The sequence below is a fragment of the Lonchura striata genome, chromosome 3, assembly GCF_050655825.1.
Source record: "Lonchura striata isolate lonStrDom1 chromosome 3, ASM5065582v1, whole genome shotgun sequence".
Lineage (NCBI taxonomy): Eukaryota > Metazoa > Chordata > Aves > Passeriformes > Estrildidae > Lonchura > Lonchura striata.
The window spans coordinates 18590849-18614333 of record NC_140705.1 but is presented as its reverse complement, the minus strand read 5'-3'; the positions used below and the strand labels follow the sequence as shown (position 1 = coordinate 18614333).

Below are 23485 nucleotides of genomic sequence, written 5' to 3'. Positions count from 1 at the left end.
CAAGAGTATTATAAAGATGCAAAGAATCTGTAGTCAAACTCATCATTTTCTATGATGTAGCAGTATGAGTTCTTCCTAAATATGCACATTCTTCTGTCCCCCCCCCATTCACTCTCAGATCCAGTCTTAAAGGTGCAAAACTTAATATCCAGCATAAACAGAACAGATGACTGGGGATACAAGCATCATAAAGTCACCCCAGGACATCCCCAAAAGATTCCTGAGTATTTATGCATAGGACATGACAACCACGGTATAAGCAAAATTATTATAAACATAGTTTCATATTCAAACATGGCCTTTTCCTCTTCGGACAACAGAGGAATTGCTAGTATCTCTGAAAATATTACTAAACAAATCACTAGTGCTGAAAACTAATACACTGAATTCAACAGTCCTGGCACAGGAGATGTGAAATAAAAGGATGAGGCACTGATTAGCAATATCACAAGAGGCCTGGGAAACCCCTTTCAATAGTATTCCTTATGTGAGAGAATGCCCTGCTGCAGCACTGAAGAAATGCCAGAACATCTACTCTCTACAGTTTATCCTCAAAACAAACCTTGGAGATCTTTGGAAATCTTTTCTTTCTGAATTTTGACTATTTTATTTGAACTGAGGAACTGTTCAGAAAGTGACAAAGATGGACTAGGTTAAATGCTGTAACATGGTACTTATTCACACTACATTAGGCAGAGGAACACTAAAATTAGGCATAAAAATTCTATTCCCTTGGTAATATCCTCCAGTATTGGCTAGAGACAGGAGGAAAAAAGGGGATTTCCCTTGGAAAAATAAAGCAAGCTGTTGATATGAAATATAAATAATGCAGTATTACATCTGCAGTAGTATTACTATTTCTACTGAGGGGATGGGACATAAGGGAGAAGACATCACCAGAAAGCCTTGCAAAAAATGAGCCATTCAGTGAGCAGTCTAAAGTCTTTTTTGAATGGTAACTATACTCTTCATTATGTTCTGCCTATAAACAATCTTATTAATAAAAAAATCTTGAGAGAGTGAGGAGATGTTCCATTTTGATTTTACTGGAGCCACATGAGAAATATGTTTGGCCTGTCAGTCTACAAAATTATATTACAAGCCCGTTCCAGAGCTCACTGCTCTCTTTTCTTTGGGGTCAGAAGCAGGATCATGCAAAGTAGGAAAAAAACAGCATCCTTTTTAAAACATCTCATAAAAATATTCTTTTCTTAAATTGCTGCTTTGCCCTACTTCTCTTCACTACTGCACCAAGCAAACACAGCACTGAGCCATACCAAGTGAACATATATTTGTTGTATACCATGCCCTTTTTAACAAACTTCCTGATAAAAAATGCCATAAAGATATAAGGTTCAAGAAATGCAGACCTTTATACTTCACAAAATAATAGACCTCAGTGCTGGTTTGGTTGGAAAACTGTGACCTTACAGTTGTTTATTGTTTGCCTGGTGAAGAACTATAATCAATTTGGTTATGATAGACCTTCAAGAAACATAAAATTTATCCTGAAGGAAACTGTTTTCTGAAACCGACTGCCCAGATGCATTAGTCAGGTGGGAGTTTCAGCAAACCAAAGGGTCTACTGGCAGACACAACATTGATTTCCTATTGTTTACAACCTACCAGACAGTTCTATACTGACCTGATTTGATGGTTCTCTCTGGGGCACCCTGCAGCCCTGGTTATTTCCACAACCAAGCTGGCCAGCTTCCTTACTTGGCGAGTGTGTTCCACATCTGCAGCTTCAGTGCAAACATGCTGAACTAGTACATACACACTGAAAATGTGATCTGATATCAGATTTTAAATCCCAGCTAATAATAATGTTTACTGTTTTCATGATTAGAAGTATGATCCCTTTAAGGGATCAAAAATTTTATTGTGATTTTTGTCTGTCTCCACATTCAACTTCCCCTCCCCATACAAGATGTTTCTCCTTCATTTCAGTTTCATTACATTTTGCTGCTTTTCCCTCTATGGCTAAAATAGACAGAGTAATTCTAATCAAAGCAAAATACTGTGAAGGATTCTAAAGAGATAATCTTTGTCAACAAGCTACAAAAGCTTTGATTGTTTTCTTCCTGTGACTTTTTAATCTAGGATATGTGGAGAAGACAATGCTATTTGGTCTGCACCCATTTTTATTCCATAGAAATCTGGCTGCACTTCTGTTTAAAACACCACTGATAATCTTATTAGCATTTCTCATTATTCCTATTACGAGAAAGAAAAGGTCAGTAAGTAATCCACAGCCATAAAGTTTTCTGGTACTATACTATCACGAACTTCACATCTTTACTGAAAGTTGATCAACATGATGCAAACATTTATCAAGCTCAGACAAAGTGATTATAAACTCAGTATTTCCATGAGGATATTCAGTGCTGTATACCTATTTAGTATCAAAGTACTTTTCCACCACTGACTCGCTCAAAAAAAAAAAAACAATTACTGTTCTCAAAGATCAAGAAATGATTCTAACACAGACAACTTTGTTTCATAAATGTGCTTGTGCAATGCACTTAGAAATATCCATGCTCATTTCCCATTGTAATGCTAATGCATGAGAATTATATTTTCATTCTTTCAGAGTCCATATAAAAAAGCCTGACCAGCACAGAACAGTTTTCAAAACAGTTTCTTTTATGCCATTCATATAGCAAAGTTTCTATGCCTTGCTAATAGTCTGCCGCATATGTGTAGCATGTATGTGTATATAACCAAAATATTCCTTTGCATATCTTACTCATCTCCTCAACACCAAAATTAAACAAAATAGGAGAGAACACAAAAAAGATAAACCCTCAAAAATAATCCTTAACAAATCTGGAGAAATCATATATCTCTGATTATACTGAAGTTGCTCCTCTTCTTTCTTAATTGTCTTTGTCTCCAAACACACAGTTGCTCAATTTTATAATATGTAACATCCAAGACTGTAGAGTAAAACAACAAAGTCATACTATGAACCAAGAACTACTACAATAAAACTGATGCCCTTTTTTAAAATGTAGACACATAACTGGGTATTTGAATCTAAAACAAAGAAACCGCTGGAAATGTTTAGCATTTAACTATTGCCCTTGTTGGTGAAAATGGGGGGGAAAAGGGGGAGGAAAGGGGAAGGAAGAACATTCACTCTCCAGAAAGTTCAAGCTGTAAAATACATACAAAATTGAATCTACTATTAAGATCAGATTAAAATATACATAATTCTACATTTGTTCATTGTAATCGTTTACTCTTCTCTTTGTTTCACTTAATAAATCAACATAGTTTTTAGAAAAATATAGCTACTTTAAAAGATCCTGGGTTTTTACAGTCTTGCACCACTCTGTATTTCTAATGTTCAAAGTGTTGTGTTGCCATCTTAATTGTTTTTAAATGTGTCATATTGCAAACAAGTATAAATATGTAGTCATCAGACGACACTACAACGACCAAGTTTAACCTTATCAATCCAAACTTAATCAACCTTAATAAATCATATGGGGTACCTATGAACTGCCCAGCAAGGGTTAACAGTTTGTTCCAATATTTGAGGGGCTTTTTTGTTTGCAGAGTGACATGACAATACTTTTAATTGTTTGGAAATTTTTGAAAATAAACTATCACATGGAACTGAAATGGCAATTAAAAAAAAAAAAAAATAAGGGAGAGAAAAGTAAAAACTAGATATCCTTTGGAACTGTAGCTGTTCTCCCCAGCAATATACTTAAAGGTAACAAAACCCCCACACCACTCAAATTACAGCAAATAATCTATTAAACTGTTCTACAATAGTCACAAGAACTATGCAAAGACAATTACCAGATAATAATAATTTCTACTTAACCACAACCTTAAATGCAGTTTCAAAATTAGGTCAGTTAAAATGAAAATCACCATTTTTAAGGAGGTTAGAAATCATTACAATTGAATAAAAATATTCCTAAATACTACACGGGAAAAAAGCAAACATAACTAAGTGTTCAAGCACCCCATATTTTATACACAGCATCAGAATTATATAAGAAATGCCTATCAATGGATGCTCTGTTCGAGAAGTGGGATTCCAGTCTGACTCAGTATTATTATGTGACAAAAAAATATTTAATTCACAGATAGCTTGTTTTTTTTTTTCTTTTTTCTTCTCTCAAAAAGAAGCCTTTATAAGGACACATATGTTGCGGAGATACATAGAACTGAGAGAATCACTAGCAATTTGTCAATCTGCAACTTGGGCTTTAGCATTACTGTTGAGTTTGTGTTAAATAAGCGTTTTTTTTCCTTTCAACCAAGAAAATGCATACCACACCAATCAAAACTAATCACTGCAGGGCTTTCATTGAAACAGTAGTTGCTAATTTTGCAGGTCTGCCCACATTGTTCTAGAAAATAGGAAGCAGAAATCTGACATTTCCAGCAGTCATTATTAAAACAACAATCACTGAGAGCTGGATCCTGTTCTAACTGGAAGCAATGTCAAACTCCCCATTGACTCCAGGGAGAGCAGGATCAGGCCCCGAGCTGCTCAGCCTCCTCCAGCTCTGTGCACAGGAGTGAGTGTTGTGGAGCTGGGCTGGAAGAAGTACAAGCTATTCCTTTGTTAACTGCCCAAAGAGTTGAACTTTCCATCACTTTGTCAACAAAGTGCCCTGCAAACAACAACGGTGATAAAAGGACATATTTACCTTGAAGAAACAGGAAAGGAAAAGCCGCAGAATTGCAAAACAAAGTAGTCCAAAGGAATTATCTATGCATGCAGTCCAAACGTGCACCTTCAAGTAGGCCACAGTCTGTCAAGCAGTCGTCTCAGCACCAGCCACCCTGCCTTCCATCTTACGAGATTCACCCAGAAAACTGACAAACCTGCTCCACGACAACAAAACTCTCCTAATGCTTTTGAACGCCCACCATTTGTTCTCCATTCATCCAATCAACTTTCCACTGCACATCTTCTCCTGCGACTGAGGCTCAGAGGCAGTATCCCTTCTCATCTGTATGCTAATTATTTTGCCACATGGACAAAAGTAATAATGCTTTCAGACAGGAAACCAACGGGCCTGAAGTCGAAGGCAGAAATTAATAAGTTTCCACCACTGAAGGCTGAGAAGGTGGGCATGCGTGCAGCTCTGTGGCTGATGGATCAGCTGTAACCTCCATTTAAGAGCGGCAGAGAGGCGACGGGCTGGAGGAAGCCTAGGCAGCGTAGCATGCATCAAGCCCCAGCTCCCCTAGAGACCACATTACTGCAGCAGAACAGCATCCGTAGCAGATTGCTGACTTACCCCGCCTGAGCCTGCATCCTTTAAGCGGCGCGGCGCGCATCCATGCCGCCGGCCCCGCGGCGCGGTGCAGAGCCCGGCGCGGCCGCGCAGGCCCAGCCCCCGCGGCGCGGCGGGGGGCGGGCAGGGCTGGGGCCGCGCACCCCGGCCGGGCTCCCCGGCGGCGGGGGGCGCCGCGCCGGCGCTCTGTTCCACCCAATGGAGGGGAACGCCGAAACGCCGCAGCCGTCCGGGAGGGGAGACCGCTAAAAATACTCCCCTGCCGCTGTGCTGGCGTAAAATGGTGTCTCCGATAGAGAACTCCCCCCCATACCACCCCCCCCCCCACCCAAAAAAAAAAAAAAAGTCCCAACAATTAGGTTTCTAAATGTATATTTTAAAGAAAATAATGATCGAAACCATCGGTTTTTCTGCTGGGGTATCTCACCAGGGTTTCTAGTTAATTCTGCTGAAGCTTTGCTTCTATTACCTGTTCACACCATCTTCTCCCCTTTGAAACAAAAGATATTAACTATTTACAGAAGAAAAGACTAGCAGCTGTACACCATTAGCTACTTGCGCGGCTCAACTTTATGTGATCAAGACCCCAACAGAAACCAGGGCTCGTATGCATAAAGGGCCAGCTTTGCATGTGCAAACCCTTAACAGCGTTTCCCCAGCAATTTGACGTGGATTCTGTGGGTCTCGCTGCCTGCGCTTAGCCAGGGACCGCTTTACTAAACGTGTCACAAAGACAATGACTGGGAAGAGGCACCTCACCGCCTTCCACGGCCGTGCAGAGGCTTTTCTCCGGCGCTCACCCGCCCGTGGGCAGCGTCCCTAAAGGGCTCTCCCCCAGGCTGCCGGATGTCCCTGCGACGGGAGCGGCTTGACAGCGGGGAGTCGCTTCTTTTAAACCCGTCCCCGAAATGTCATTTCGGTGGCAGCGTGACAGGCTGTGATCTTTGCGCGGAGGCGGCGGCTCCCCCGCCTTGGCACGACTCCGCACGCCCCCGCGGCCTCAGCCCCGCCGTGTCCCGGCCCCTGCCCCGGGCACCGCCGCGCGTCCTGCCGGGTCCCGCCCGCCCTGCGCGTCCATCCCCGCGGGCAGGCTGTTCCGCACGGGAAGGACCCTGGCTAGCGCACGCATACAGCCTACACGCCCTCCCTGCACACACGCGCGCTTGCCGGTCTCGTTGCCCTCCTCGTTGCCATTGTGCTGCTGCAGCTCCCTCCTCCCGCACCCCTCCCTCCCTCCTTCCCTCCCTCCCTGCCGCGGCTCGCCCTGCTCCGCGGTGCTCGGTGCGGGCAGCCCCGCGGCTGGCAGGGCACCGCGGGCAGCCCCTGCTGGCCGCGACGGCAGCGGGGGAGTCTGACCCAAAAGTCACGAGGAATACCCTCCTCAAGCTTGCCCTGGGAGGTAATCCCTCCCGAGCCCGCTCTGCCTGACGTGTGAGCACAGACATGTCGGTTACTGTAGAGGCTGCCATCCCCTCCCCACCCAGCCTTGCCGGGCCCCACGCTGCGGGCTGAAGGGAGGGCGAGTCCCCGCGCACCAGCGCTTCGCACCCCGAGCTGCCAGAGCAGCTCCACGGCCGCACTCCGATGGCTTAGGGCGGTGGGAGGAAGTTTTTCACAGGGATTCAGGGGAAAGCCAGCCCGTCGGGGCAGGGACTAACAATAGCAGAGTCCTCACGACATCCACGCTTTTGGTGGAAAACGCAGTGTTTCCCTCAGAAAGCAATGGGAAAAAAGAGGGACTTACGTGTCTCTTCCCCCGCCCCCCCCCTTCCTCCCCCCACCCCCACGCCATCTCCACCTCGCTCGTGGTTTGGGGTTTTTGTTTGGGTTTCTTTTCCTTATTTTTTTCTCTGTCATCTCTGATTACATCTCCCTGCACTCGCAGGGCTCCCCCGAGAGCGAGGCGCGGAGCCCTGGGGAGCCGCCGGGCCGCAGGTGCGGACGGGGAGCGCGGAGGGCACCGCGCAGGGCGGGGGCGGGAGGGGGAGCCGGTCTGCCGGGAGGAAAGCTTCCTCGTTGCGGGGAGGGAGATCTACCATGTTTGTGTCGTAGCAAGGGCATGTCAGTTTGGGTTTTTTCCACACAAATCAACGTAGCCTGAGAAGCACACATGCACACGTGGCGATTAAAGGGGCCCTCTGTAAGTGTATATAGGGTATCTACACCCCTACATATGAATCTCGGCATTTTTTAACGTCAGATTTACATACAGAACCTTTGGATAATGGTATTTGCATTTGAAAAATCAAACGTTGTCCTCTCCCTCTACTAGCTTCCTTATGTTAGATCCTAGCTAGCCTAAATAGGATAGTGAAAGCAACTATGTGGTACATGTATCACGGCAGGTGTTGTCAAACTTTTGGAAGGTGATTTGTCTGGGAAAAAAACCTTCATCATCTTGTCCACCCTTCGTGGTGACACAAAGAGCCAGTGCTTCTCCCACTGAAGACAAAACCAATATTTTTTCTAATCAGGACAAAATATATATAAATACTAGGGTATGGGTTTAATGCTGTGGGTTGGATTCTCCCTCCCCCAGTCTGTGTCTCATCAGTGTGGATTATCCACAGGGAAAAGGAGATGCAGGTCATGTTTAAGCAGCGTTAATGAGAGCACAGTATTTTTCCTGCAGGTTAAGTTGGCCAGGTTAGCAAACTTCAGGTAAAATATCTTTAAAACCTTCAATTTCTTTTACTTTTTGGCTAGTTGCAGTTTCTAGTGAGTCTTGAAATATTAGACAAACACAGAAAACAGAATTCAAGCATCAGACAAACCCACTACTGTCAATAAGGGAGTACAATTTCAGCTTGACAGGAGTATTACAAGAATATACCCGCTAACGAGCAGCCTTAATTGGCTTGCATATTGTGGCTGTCACTGTTAAAACCTGTTCCTATGCAATCCTATTTTATACATCCTTTAAATGTATAGTTCTCTAAAGCAGTTAAGAAGACAATACTTTACGCATAGGGCTTTTGATTTTGGGTGAAAAAGAAATGAGAAGAAAAGGAAACAAAAAAATAGGAAACCCTATTAAGAATATAGTATCAGTGAGAAACTACGTGAAAGTCATAGTAGAAAATAGCAACTGACTTTTTTGGGTTAAGTGTACTTTCTCAGTTTTGAATGTAAATTGTTGTTTATCCATAGGTTGCAGTGGCTGCAGATGTTTCACTGACATTTACTACACTCAAATCCTTTAAAATGCAGTGTGTTCTTTAACAGATCACTTCTTTATTTCAGCAGGACACTTTCACTTAAAAGTATTTTAAATTTAGTGGTTTGCAGGAGTTTGCTGCTTGTCCTGGCAAATCCTTCACACACTAGAGTTTTATATGTGGCTTCAGTTTTTTTCCAGTACAGGGTCATGCTCATATAGAATACATATGAAAGAAAAGACAGTAAAAAAAAAGTTACTGCACATGCGCAATTGGCTGTTATTAAATGGTAACAATGTATCTTCTAGATAATAAAAGTAAAAATACTAAATAGGGCAGAGCCCCAGTGCTACATAAAGTGACTGACTTTAAGGAAGTTATTCCTAGTCTGATTTAAAGCTGTCTAACCTGAGAACTTGAATATAAAATAGTGTTGCAACTGAGTGCAAAAGTCATTTATATGTATAATGAGACCTTGAAGAGATCTTCCAGATCAATTTTAGATCAATAAAATGCTTCATATTGTCAAACTCTGGAAAATGGGCATTTGCAGGAAAAACTCGGGCCCAATGGTGTTGATGAGGGCAAACAGAATTTTTGAGAGAGTTGGAGTATGCTGGGGGGTTTTGTAAAAAAAAAAAAAAAAACAAAAACAAACAAACAAAAAAAAAACCACCAAACAAAAAAAACCTAAACAAAACCCAAACAGCGAAATGAAAGCATTTAGCTCAACAAAGCAATTTTTACTAGGACAAAAAATTCTGGTTTACAACACTTGTAATGTCCCTCATCTTCTGTGAGTCAAATTGCACTGCTGCAAAGAAGTGCTGTTTAAACTCCACTGCCCCATGGATCGATCCCAGGAAACAGAATGCAGATGAAGACAGCTCTTGGAAGAGAGGAAGAATTTACATGAATTTAGATTAAGAGACTGGCGCTTTACCACAGCCATCTTCCCGACACCTAATTAGAAGGCATGAAGCCTGTCTGGCCTCTACCTCCGGGAGCAGTCGCTGGGCACGGGGCCGGTGAGAGGGACAGCTCCCGGTGAGAGGGACAGCTCCCAATGAGAGGGACAGCTCCCAGTGAGAGGGACAGCTCCCGGTGAGAGGGACAGCTCCCAATGAGAGGGACAGCTCCCAATGAGAGGGACAGCTCCCGGTGAGAGGGACAGCTCCCAATGAGAGGGACAGCTCCGGGTGAGAGGGACAGCTCCCGGTGAGAGGGACAGCTCCCAATGAGAGGGACAGCTCCCGGTGAGAGGGACAGCTCCCGGTGAGCCGGACAGTTCCCAGTGAGAGGGACAGCTCCGGGTGAGAGGGACAGCTCCCGGTGAGAGGGACAGCTCCCGGTGAGAGGGACAGCTCCCAATGAGAGGGACAGCTCCCGGTGAGCCGGACAGTTCCCGGTGAGCCGGACAGCTCCCGGTGAGCCGGACAGCTCCCGGTGAGAGGGACAGTTCCCGGTGAGAGGGACAGCTCCCGGTGAGCCGGACAGCTCCCGGTGAGCCGGACAGCTCCCGGTGAGAGGGACAGCTCCCGGTGAGAGGGACAGCTCCCAATGAGAGGGACAGCTCCCGGTGAGGACAGCTCCCGGTGAGAGGGACAGCTCCCAATGAGAGGGACAGCTCCCGGTGAGAGGGACAGCTCCCGGTGAGAGGGACAGCTCCCAATGAGAGGGACAGCTCCCGGTGAGAGGGACAGCTCCCGGTGCTGAAGAAACCGCACGGACACGCCGAGGGGGGCAGCGGGGGCTGAGGCTGAATGGCGCTGTCTGCAGAACAATGGCAGCCAACTCCAAATCCTGCTATAATCACATTAATGAGATTAATCAGTGAATTAGCAGCAGTCAAATGTCAGGGTGGCGGGGAGGAATCCAACCAAGCTCGGTAATTAACTTTTGGGGGGCAGGGAAAGGGAATTGACTGCGTTATCTGTTAGGCTTTCCCCGAAGTTTAGCAGGTTTTATTCATCAGCCTTGGGAAGATGTTAACAATTCAACTGGAGAGGGGAGGTGGGGATAAGATGGAGACCTCAACCTTTGTGTGCTACAAGACAGTCTGCTAATGCACAGTATCCCATTACTTCCAGCTGAAGTCCATTGAGGAAAGCAGCACAGTTTCAGACACCCTCCACTCCCTGCAGCTGCCAGAACTACACTGGGCTGAGCTCAGAGTGTGAAACTAGTTCTGTGAGATAACTTCCACCACAGATCCCAATAGGCATGATAAATATGGCGGATGCCAAAAAAAGCATTAAATCTTACTGCTTTTTAAAAATGGACAAGGAAGATACTCTTTTTGAAATCAGAGTGATGGGAAAAAATAGTTCCCTTTAAACAACTATTAGCGACAGATTATCACAACAAATTAATGCTAGGTCTAATGCAGAATGTCTTAGAAAACAAACAAAAATAAACTAATAAAAAATAGGAAATTTACCCAAATAATTTAGGGTAAGTTACTTAATGCAGACAAGTCAGAGATCTAGTCTCTATCTGCCCTCAATAAAAGTGAAACTTCTCACCACCTGAAATCCAGCAACTATGACCATTCCTCCATGGCAAGTGTGAAATATAAAAAAATATTCCCCATAGATTACAAATAAAATCCATAAGTGTTTATTTGCAAGAAAGAGAGTACTGCATTTCTTATTTTCTGCCTTTAAAGGAGTATCATCAATCAGGCAAAGCATTTATTATGTAAAAAGCCTACTTTTATCCCCACGTTATTTCTTCAGAAAACAAATAAAGGTTAAAAAAAACCCTCCTCTCCCTAGATGAGGCTGTGCACATTGGTCAGAACTCAGAAGAAAATGCCATGTTTCTGTTCCATTGAGTTTAATCTTTGTTAGTGACAGTTAAAAAAAACCAAAACTGTGTAACACCTCCCCATAAGACACAAGGTAGTTTCTTTTTTACTGACGTAAGTTGTTTTCTTTTATACTGTTTGTCTACATTTTAGCACTAAATTAATAGGATTAACAGATCTGCACTACATGACATGGACTACTTATCACAAATATTTTAAAATTGAAATATATACTGTGATGTTTTCAGAGAGTTAACTGAATTAACCACTCCTTATCTACAAAGCTTCTTTTTAAAGAAAGTGTATTACAGATATGAAACATTTAAGATAGTGTTGTTTCAAAAATGCTATTCTTATACAAGTGTTCCCCTTAAAAGTACAAATCCACTGTTTTCAAAAGTCATTTTAGTGCAAAATACAGTATCTTACGTTCTTTTATTTAATTGCATTTGGCTGTCATTGAGCATTCCAATCTGTGAAGCTTGTGTCTCGGGTTCTCCATATCAAACAAGTACTGTCCACATGCAGCAAGTTTATATAAACAACAACATGCCTAATGCATGCAACATTATGCAGTCATATAGTAAACACATTCTTTAAGATTTTTTTATCAGCTATTCTAGAGCCCAATACAATTTCAGCTGCACAGCAGTATTGACAGAAGAACTTGAAAAGAGCAAACAATGGACATTTAAGTACAAGCTACAGAATGACTACAAAAACCACAATAATCTTCCCGGTTAGCTGCAAGAATCAACCCCCACCCTGCACAAAACACAGCCCACACCTTCACTATTAACCATTTGCAAGTTAAACATAAGCAAGACATTTCAGCATGGTTAAGAAACACCGTGGCTTACTACAACTTTGAAAGGATGAGGATGAGGAGTAAGAAGCATACCACAGAGACCCAGAAAAGGCTGCTTTTTTCTTCATTGAACACAGAAAAGATACCCCATGTTCCAGGGAATTAAAAAAATAAAAAATATGTATATATATTAAAATGCACCCACCAATACTGAGTAAAAAAAAAAAAACAAAAAAACAGGGGGGCTTCAAGAAGACTGCAGGGAAAAAGCTCTCACTCTCTTTAGTGTGCAGAAGCTTAGGGGGAAAAAATGTCGCCCTGGCAGGAATGACAAATGCAGTAGGATAGGCTAGCAGGCCTGAGGGATCTGTTTTACTTCCACATACATCCTCTAATGCACGCACTCCCACTCATCCTCTCGAGATGCCTTTTTTTTTTCCCCCACTTTTTTTTTTTTTTCACTAGCTCCAAATCCCCGGCATATGACCTTCTGTTAAATAGATAAAAAAAAATTTGCTTATCAGTCATGCAAATGAGGCTGAATTCATTTTCCACAACAGATGGCCTCATAGATAATGATGATGGAAGAGAGAAAATTGAATGTCTCTCACAAGGTGGTCATGGCAACCAAGAGCAGAATAATATCAATAATAAGCTCACTGCATAATAAGGTTGTCAATCCCACAAATCAAAGTCTCCAGCTAAATCAGGTATCCCACCCCCCGCTAGTTATCAGGTAAATAGAGAAATAGAGAGCATCCTTTTTCTTTTTAAACAAGACACTGGAAAGAAATTGTAGCTCCAGAGCTTCCAGGGTAAGAGGGGAAAGAAGGAGCAGAAAAAAATTTTCTCCGATAATTGTGTTTTATTTAATGATTCTGGGAGGGGGTGTTGGATATTTGAATATATCTCTTTTTTACCTTTTTTTCTTTTTTATATTATTACTTCTTTATTACTTCTACAGAGAGGTTTTTGTTTGGGGTAGGTTTTTTTTTCTGTTGTTGTTGTTTATTTGTTGTTTGTTTGGTTTTGATTTTTTTTTTTTAAGGGGAGTACTGGTTTGTTTTTTTAATAGTGAGGCTGGTATTTTGAACTCTATCTGCTGCTGAAGCCTTGCCTCCCCTCCCTGTGTCTGATGTGGAGTGCTGCATTGATGCAATAGCAGCTCGCCTCAGGCTTTCACCTTGGCTCCCAGGGGGCCATCCCGCAAAATGAATCAGCAGCCATCCTGAGCAGACTGATTAAAATGAAAATGGCAAGGCACATGTCTGGGCGGAACTAGAGCTGAGCTGCGCTGCACTGCCTGTCTGGCAAGCATGCTCAATATAGCTTTTGCTAATAATGGCTTACCGCCTTTCGGGTTTTTAAAGGTATTACTGTCGACCCTTCCCCCACCCCCTAAACAGATAACGGTGCTGGGGGCTTTCCCCCCCTTCGCTGTATACTGCTCACAGCTAGACTTTGCCAGACTGACATGCAATGATTGCGAAAAGACACACACTTGCTTTGCAAGGATTTTCTTCACAGATGTGCTGAAATACCAAGAAAACATATTAACATGCAGCTATAAATTATTCCCAGATATTAGCTGAGAAAGAAACCTCAGATGAAGAGGAAAGCTCAGCCACTACCAGACACACCATTTTCACACACACACCACCCCCCCGCCTCTGGTTTTTACACCTCAGCTTGCATTGGCACCTTGTGCATTATGCATCAAGAGAAAATGACTGCCAGTAAACGCAGAGCAGCTTCCTGGAGCTCTCTCTGCCCTGTGCTTGACACACTCAAGCTGGATCTCCAACCCCCCCACAGTCCCCAAGCAGATGAATATGTGCATAGAGAAAGAGCCATTTAAAGTGCACATCTCCTGTAGTCCTTTAACAAAACAGAAATATTTTGTAGCCAACTCCGGTGCGCAAACCCAGCATCGACAAAGCATCAGACACCAATCCATGTGTGTGGGGAATCTGAAACCTGGGAAGACTGTTGTTTAATGAGATTTGGGAATTGCTCTGCCTGGGGATTTTTGGTGGTGTTTTTTTAAGTAAGCAGTGGCATATCTCTGGAAACTGGCCTGTATGTGCTATACATAAGCACATACACCCTGATGTGTCTTCGGTTAAGAAGACTGGGATTATTTCCTCCCCCTCTCCCCCCCTGCTTTCTTCTCCCTCCGCCCTGCACTCTAGCCCTGTTACTGCAGTGTGAACCAGAAATCAATAGGGCTGCTCTAATGGAGGTTCCAGCTGCAGTTGGCTGTGCAGGCGCGCACACACACGCACGCACGAACACACACACACACACACACACACACTGACGTCTGTGAAGCTTTCTCAGCCGATTGGGCACCGCATCGGATGTTCCATGGAGCAAAGAAAAGGAATCATTTATAGTCTGGAAAAAAATATGGTACCTTGCATCTCCCTGTCTCCAAGAGCATCAGGCTGGGCTCGCTGCGCAGGCTGGCTGCAGTGTGCGAGTGAGAGCTCAGCTCGGGGTACGGGCAGGTACTGGACGACTCCCCCAGATTACCACAGAAACTGATGGGGCACAGAACCCTACAATTCATACAGGAGGTTTTTATAAGGTTACCCATTCATATTATGAAAGATAAAAACATGAACACAGAAAAACCGACACAAAAAAATCACAGCAGTTTAACTGATAGCTTATTAGAGCTCTTATGTCCTTTGATGTGTTTGCAAGTATTTCTGAGCTCTGAAGAGTATTTTAATGAAAAATTTATTTTTTAAGGGCTTAGAAACTATCCACTGAACATTTAATATTTTGTTGTAAATTGCTTGTTTCCCTCTTCTTCAATAGAAGAATATATAATTTGTTGAATATTAGACTCCAGTTCAATTTTCTATGTTCTTCAAGTAATTTTTATATAGATAGTTATGTGTGAAGCCACTCCTTGTTACTAAAATATATTTGGGGTTTTCCACTTTTAAACAATGAACCTCAGGCTTGGTTCCCTGATCCTGCAGCTGTTTTCCTCTGAAACAAGAAACAACTCTGTTAGTGAACATATAAAAAAATCCTAATTCTCTACTCCCAAAATCAGGTATTCCTGGGATCTGCAACACCGCAAAACACCTCCCCCACCTCCCTACTTATGTATTTCAACTTCAGTGTATTGAAAGCCACTGCCCCAGCTGAAGTCTGGCTCCAGTGAAGTATTTATATTCCTTCTACTCAGCCCTGTGGATCTTTTGCAGGGCTCAGGATACCAACGCAAGACCTGCTCTGGAGAAATAAAGTCTGGAAAATGAACGAATCGTAAAGCTATATTGCATGACAAAGTCATATCCCAGCCTATGTTCAATAATTCTTTCTTATGCAAGCTTAGAAAAAAACATGGTTTAAAAATTATGGCATATGGCAGGTTACTAAGTAATGGACTGTAGGAAACCTTAGAACAAAAGAGAAACATAGAAGTCCACCTCCCCTTAACATCAGCAATTACACCACCACAGTACCCCCTCCCCAAATATTTATCTAATCTCTGCTTTAATTATTTATACTAGTTGCTTTTTTTCTGCTGTCCTTAGCATTTTGGAGCATATAATAATTGTTCTTGGTTTCTCTGTGTGGAGACATTCTGCCTAGGATTTTTTCCTTCCCTCCTGCCCAATCCCTATTAAGTTTTAACCCCTTTTCTACTGGACAGAAAGCTTGGGCTGTGTGAGTACTGTAATTGCTTTCAAGAGTTACAAGGTGTCTTGCCCAGCCTAGCAGTAGACTATTTACCAGACTGATGAACATAGCATCATTGGCAAATGTTAAAGCACACAGTTTAACTATTGTCCTGGAATATGAAATTAGAGTCGGAAGTATAACCTAAATGCTAAAATGTATTCCTTTTTTATATTGCTTTTATGAAAAAAAGCATATTTCCACATAATGAAGCTACTAGGGTACTACCAACTGGCTCACACTGTGTTTATTAATATCAGTGAAAATGAACAGTGGCAACTGCCCAAGGATAGAAAGCCCTTAACAGTGCCACTAATCCTTACATTCTTTAATCTTCCCTATCTTTTCCCAACACTGGCATTTAGCATTCCCAGAAACACCAGCTCAGGGCATTAGGACAGCCACTAAGCCTGAGCAGTTGCTGAGTATCTGTACATCAGGGAGCTACTTTTTTGAGCTGAAGTTGAGCAACCCCTCTGGTAGGGACTGTAGCTCAGTCCCTACCTCCAAATCCATGAGTATCTGAAAAACAATCCTTCCAAGTCTGTAAGAGTCTTGTTAATAGACTTCTAATTTCTGGTATTTTCCCATCTTAATGATTTTTGTTAAAGCAGCAGGTTAGTGTTAACAGAATCACAGAATAGTTAACGTTGCAAGACACCACAGTGGGTCATCTGCTCAAGCAGGGCCATCATAGAGCCCATGGCAGAGGATTGCATCCAGACAGTTCTTGAATATCTCCAGGGATGGAGACTCCACAGCCTCTCCAGGCAATTTGTTCCAGTGCTCAGTCACCTGCACAGTGAAGTTCTTCCTCATGTTCAGGTGGAACTTCCTGTGCATCAGTTTCTGCCCATTGCCTCTTGTCCTATTGCTGGGCACCACCAAGATGAGCCTGGTCACCCTTTTGATATTCTCCCTTCAGATACTGACAGACATTGATGACGTCCCCCCTCATCTCCTCTGGAGGCTGAACAGGCCAAGCTCCCTCAGCATGTCCTCATAATAGAATTGTTCCAGTCCCTTAATCATCTTTGGAGTCCTCCATTGGACCCACTCCAGGTGCTCCACGTCTCTCCTGTCCTGAGGAGCCCAGAACTGGACACAGCACTCCAGATGTGCCTCAGCAGGGCTGAGTAGAAGGACAGGATCACCTCCTGTGACCTGCTGGTAAAGCTCAGGATACCTTTGGCCTTCTTGGCCACAAGGACACACTGCTGGTTCTTGAGCAGCTTGTTGTCCACCAGGACGCCCAGGTCCTTCTTCCTGGAGCTGCTCCCAGCAGATCAGACCCCAGCCTGTACAGGCCAATGGGATTGTTCCTCCGCAAGTACAGGACCCTGCATTTGCCTTTGTTGAATTTCACAGTTCTCTCCAACCCATCAAGGTCCTTCTGAAGGGCTGCACAGCCCTCTGGGATACCAGCCACTCCTCACAGATTTGCATTGTCAGTGAACTTGCTGAGGTGGCATCTGCACCTTCATCCAAGTAATTGATATATATGTTCCACAATATTGGGCTCTGTATTGAACATCACTAGTGTGAGGCCTCCAACTACACCCTGTGCCACTATGACCCTCCAGTAAAAGGTTATAAAGATCACTTTGATGAGACTCAGCAGAACATCTTGCAAATGCTGCTCCAGTATAGCACAGGAACATGGTAGAATGCACATCTAAAAAAGTGTTAATGTAAAAGTCAAAATGTAAATACAGGTAGCCTCAGAGGAAAATAATTTATTTTACTTCAAGCAGACCTTGTCTCACTCATGAGACAAAATACAGCTCACAGTGTATCCAAATTAGTAATTTACAGGCATGTGGAGCATAAATATTCTTTAGTATCTAAAGTGGGGTGCACTACTTTGTCCTTGCAGCTATAAAGCTATTTATATTTATATCTAGTGTCGGGTCCCCATGAACCACTGAGCGAAAAACCCAAAATATGTATGGAACTGTATGTGCAAAAATCCCATAGAATATGGAGTAACTGCTTGTTACTCATATTGTATGAGTATGTTACTCAAATGTTACTAAAATGTTAGCCCTCAAGCTAACATTTTCCTCAAATACATGGTCCAACATATCCAAAGCCATTACAAATGTGTAAAGTAATGGGACCAAATGCCCACTCCAGCCAAAATGTTGGTGGCTCCATTAAAACATTTACCCTGAGCATTATCCATTTGGAACCTTACACATGAAGAAACCATTTTACTGTCTAGGACTATACAAAGACTTAGAATTATTTTGCAGAGAAAGCACCTAAAGTAGCAGGTATCTCCAGGAGGACAGCTTCAGAATATTCACACTGGAGTTTTCATTTAGGCAGTACTTATGATATTTGGCAAAGGATTCTGAGCAGTACTTTCATCAGTGTTGTTGGCCTTACCTGCTCAAAATTACTGATCTTGTCTTTAAGGTATTTCCATAAAGGCACACTGAGTTGCAAATTTTGCCCATGCTTCCAGTTGGTAGAATGCAAACTATCTGGTCTGGAAGCCAGTTAGACATGGTGAAGTTAATAAAAGGCCTGCCAGCTGGAAGAATCATCTGAAATAGCTGATGACTATGTTTACTCAGGATAGACAAGAGTCATAGTCCCACTGGATATGGAAACTATAAAATACACATACATTTGAGTCACCTAAAAAAAAAAAATATTATGGATACAGGATAAAAATTGCAGGAAAGAGTTATAAGCAGTAGTATGCCTTTGTTTTTTCCCATTGGCTTCAAGAAGGAGGAGCAAGACCACAGAGCTATTAACAGACTGGAGAACTCAGACTTAGAAAAAGGCAATAAAAATTACAGAAATTGAATGAACAGCTTATGAGAAAATATTAAAAATTAAGCTCATAGAATGCAAATACAAACTGAAAGAAAAGTAGAAACCTCAAGGATGGCAGATCCAAAACTGTAAAAAAAAAAAAAAAAAAAAGAGCAGTTAAAGGGAACAAAAAGAGAAAAAGAGATACCTCATACACATATATGAGAAGTCAGAGTAAATTTAAATTGTCATAGCTGAATTCCAGAAGTGGGGGAATGACAAGAAGGCATTGATTATTGTGATAGTGTTCTTAGGAGAGTGGTGTAAGGAAGAAGAACTGGACCAAAGGAAGCACTGGAAATTACACTACAAGGAACAATTTTAAAATGGCAGGGAAAAGATTTAAACAATGTAATAGGTCTTCTCAGCTTCTAGTTTTTATAACTCCTTGTTATTAGTAGTTGTTATTCCTATTTAAGTGATAGTCCCTATTGTAAAAATTTTGACTAAACAACAATCCATAAAGAGTACTAAAAATCTTAAATGAAAAAAAATTAGATAAATAAAACCCCTTTAGAAATTATAGAATTTTCCCAGCTTAAAAGTAAGCATATAAACTTAGCAGAAAGTAATTTTTTATTATTTTACAAAATCAACAAGCTCAAAGCTTTCTTGGTGCTTGAAAATACTAAAATCTTGAATCTACTTCTTAATAAGACTACCATCAGTCCAAGGCATGTGTTACATACAGGGGGACTATTTTACAGGCAAGTAAAAAACAAATCTTGACAGATTGCATGCTTTGCTTTTCCCAGTGATGACTTTATGCTTAAATTCTTTGCTGAATTTGGACCTTTAATTGATACTAATACTTTAATGGAAGATATATAGCGTTAAGAAGTCCAGCTGCCTACTCACATATATTTAATTTATTTGCATTACTGCAGTGGTTTATAGCTTAATCAAAAACTTGATGGACACGCAGGCAAAAAATTGTGATCTGAAGTTCTTAAAGAAGATGACCAATTAAATAAAAGACATCTGAAGAAGGGTTTGTGACAAAATTCATAGATTTAATATTCAGATTATAACATATTTCCTTGTTTCTACTACATATTCCACAGTTGTAACAAGTTTTTTTCTATGACAGGACTCAGGAGAACAGACCTCCTGCAATAAGTGTGCCTTGTAAGGGGATGAGAAAAAATTAAGGGAGAAATAGCTGACTAGAAAAGGATGGGGCATAAAAGAGGTATCATAGCAAAAAGGTTGCAAAGGAACTTAGAGAGCAGGAAAATGCCAATGAATTGTTTCTAAAAGCTGCAGTTGAAAGCAGGATTCACTGCAAGTTTAAGACATACACATGTAGCTGGTAACATCCCATTATAGTCAGTGAAAATCTAGTTAAGACAGTCAACATTGCCTGAAGGACATTAAGTTGGTCAGATAGAATATGTCTGCTTCAGAGAGCCTTCATCACATGTTTCTCCAGTCTCATTTTGCTTTAAGAGGAGCTAGGATGATGAATACCTGTTAAGGACACTTAAATTAGAAGAAAGATTCAGCTACAGAGCTAAAGAACTACATGTAGATGTTTTAATCTCACCATGAATATTACTTTTTCCAGCAAATTAATTTCTCTAAACAGGCATGTACTGCTGACACATCCTAGCTTCCCTGTAGGTCTTCCTGGAAACTTCTCCCAGCCTTGTGCAATTTTCTGACAAAGATGACATTTTTAGACTGAATTAGGGTGCAGCCCTTAATGCAGTTCCTAATTATGTTTTGCTACATATTTTTTGTTATTTCTTAATAGGAAATTAAAAAAAAAAACCAAAAAAAAACAACAAGAAACTACCCAGAAGCTGAGAAGTTTTGTCATGTTTTGCATTTTTCTTTTGATTTGCTTCTTCTTTGCCTATTTGAAATACCAACCGTTTTCTGCTTTCAGTAGAAAATACTCCTATTGTCAGGCACATTTTCATTAAAAAACTGCTCAGTTCATACACTGCCTTTCTTTAAAAATATTTACTGTTTAATTACTATGCTTAGGTGAATCTCAAAATTATTTAATTTTACAAAAAATATCCAGAGGAAAAATATTCAGAAAAGTTCAGTCATGACACAGTAACTCCATAACTCCATTTATAAGCATAATAACTACCTGATCCACATCAATAAGCACTTTAATACACAATTAAACTAACCTAAAACAGGACACAGACTGGTCATTACCCTGGCATATTATGTTGTATGGACATTCTAAGTCTGCCTTGACACCATTGTTCACAACATTTCAATTGATATTCTTGCATAAACCTGATTAATTTCTATTTGAACTCATACATTGTTTTCCTAACATATGCTTTAAATATCAAAGAACTGGGCAATGATTGTATAGTAAAATACATTTACTATGTATTTTACAATGTCTTTTTGCTACTTTTATAATTGATATCTGGTATTTTCATTGGAAATCTTCTCCTTCCTATATTGCTTGGCCAATCAGCTCATTCTCCTCAGCCTTCATGTTTTCATGGATCATCAGTCCCATATCCCTCTTCCATCATTATCTCAATGCCAAGCTCTGTCTGTGAAAGTTTACACATAGAAGCTATTGCTCACCTCTGAACATCTTCCCTCCTTTACCTCTCTGCATGCAACCGAAACCATAGTTTTGTTTTTTTTTTTTTTAAAGAAACTACACTAGGAAGAAATGTTGATCCTCCTTACATGGCAACTTATTAAAAAGAATATTTGTTCAGGGACTAAGGGTATCCCTCTAAGCTTTGAATGTCAGAGAGCAAGACTCTAAATCCCAGGCCTCCAAACAGGGGTGCTGGTGAGTTTTAAGGACCACAGCAGTAACTGGTATTTTAAAACAGGTAATCTGCCTCACTCACAATTGGGCACCAAAAGCTCTTTAAATTCAGGTCACATTAAGCCGTATCTGGAAACTGCAAACATAACCGTGAAAACTGATGCATTCTGGGACACTTCAAAGTTACCTGTTGCTGAATTCCAAAATTAGTAACCAACACAAACTTTAACTACATCATTTGTAGTTGCATTAAAGAAGTTTACTTACGCACACATATTTGAAAAAAAAAAAAAGAAACCACCAACCTGAAATATGTTCATAACTCCACAAGAAGCATTATGAAGAGGTTGAAGTAGAAAGCAGGATGCAAGTGGCATCAGTGACAATCTGTCACTTGATAAACCTTCTAATCCACATCTTTACCAGTCCTGTTCCCAGCTCCTGCCCCTTCCTTTGCTATCACTTAGTCATTGTGCTAAACCTAGCTAACTGGCTGACTGTAACCTATTTTCTCTCCCTCTCCCCTCCCCTCAAATGAAGATGAATGCAAGGTCCTGCATCTGAAAAGGAAAAAAAGATAACTCCATGCATCAGTACAGACTGAGGGCTGATAGAAGTTCTGCAGAAAAGTACTTGGGATCTTGGTGGGCAGGAAGCTGAGCAGGAGTCTGTGGCATACATTTGAGGCAATGAGAGTTGTCTGCACACTGGGTTGTACTAGATAGAATATAACCAGCACAGTTATGGAAATTATTATTCACTTCTAAATGGAACATCTGAGACTATCTCTGGAGCATTCCACTCTGTAAGAAATGCATAAACAAACTGGAGCAACTCCAGAGGAGGGCCACCAACTCATGGAGCTTGAGCATATGACATATGGGCAGAGACTATGAAAAGTGTGTTGTGTGTTCAGCTTGGATAAAAGAAGCCGAAGTTCAGCTGCTGTCTTAAACAATGTGACAGGTGGTTCTGTAGAAGACGGAACCAAACTCTTCTCAAAGGTGCAAAAACAGCAAAAAGGCAGTGGTCACAAATTTCCACAATGGAAGCTCCTAAGGAAAACATTCCTTATCTTGGGATCAGTCAAGTCCTCAAAATGTTCACAAAAAGGAAGTGGGATTTTCAACTTTGGAGATACTCAAAACTTGATTGTGCACGTCCTGAGCATGTTGTTCTAACTGTGATGCTAGAAAAACTTTGAGCTGGGGGTGGTACCAGATAACTTCCAAAGATCCCTTCCAACTTAAACTGTTTGGTAGTTCTGATCACATATTTAAAGTTCAAGGACTTCTTCAAAGTTAAAGTTCAATTTCCAGCTAGAAAATCTTCATGTTAAGCTTTAGAAAGATGCACCACCATTTTTAACTACAATTTACTTGCTAGATTACAGACCAGTAGTAATAATATATATTATATAAAAAAAAAAATACAGCATTAACTATGCATTCCCGAATTAAGCATATTGAGTATAGTCAGAAAAAAAGACAACATGGATCTGGTGTAACCTGACCAAGGTTTTATATTTATATACACACACTAAGTAAGATATACATGTTTGTACTCAGAATTTACATGTTTGTACTCAGAATACCTCAAATAATAATGTGTTAACAAAAAATTAATTAGGCCAAGAACATACTGCTTATGAAATTTATAAATCATTACATTATTAATTGCACTTAAAAGTAATTTTTGTAGTCAAGATTCACAGGCAACATAGCTCTGTAAAGCAAAGCATATTCTTTGAAATGAATCAGGGATAAAATCTGTGAATTTTAAAGTAAAAAAACATCTGCAGGATATAATGTAAAAGAGAAACTTAAAAGGAAGTAAGAAGACAAACACAAGACAAATAGATCATATTTCTTAAGAACTAATTGAACATCATGCTCTGGGGTAGGGAGAAAGATTCCCAGTCAAGCATGCAATCCAAATGTATACACTTTCAGGTAAAGTGAGAACTATTTTCAATCTCTTTCTGTGGTTCAAATGGCAGCATGTGAAAACAGAAGAAAACAATAGAGGGTATCACACTTGTATAAGGTATTATTAATTCTAACAGATGAAGTATCTCTTCACTCTGATAGAGTGATTTATTCTTCACTGACTACCTTACAAAAACAAGTACAGGAGGGAAGAAAATAG

The 23485-nt window shown here is 41.3% G+C and overlaps 1 protein-coding gene across 18 annotated transcripts in view; it reads right to left on the bottom strand.

Annotated features, from left to right (window-relative positions):
* Nucleotides 1–12378, bottom strand: part of MYT1L (myelin transcription factor 1 like) — a 304512-nt gene extending 292134 nt beyond the window's left edge. For 12 of the 18 annotated variants that reach the window (XM_021551205.4, XM_031504446.3, XM_077782403.2 and 9 more), the window contains exon 1: nt 4677–5288. The gene's annotated coding sequence lies outside the window, so the exon portion shown is untranslated. Of the gene's footprint in view, nt 1–4676; nt 5357–6029; nt 6197–12138 lie in introns of those variants that run through there. The other 6 variants (XM_077782400.2, XM_021551206.4, XM_021551208.4 and 3 more) reach the window with 6 other exon arrangements.
* Between the last annotated feature and the right edge of the window lie 11107 nt (nt 12379–23485).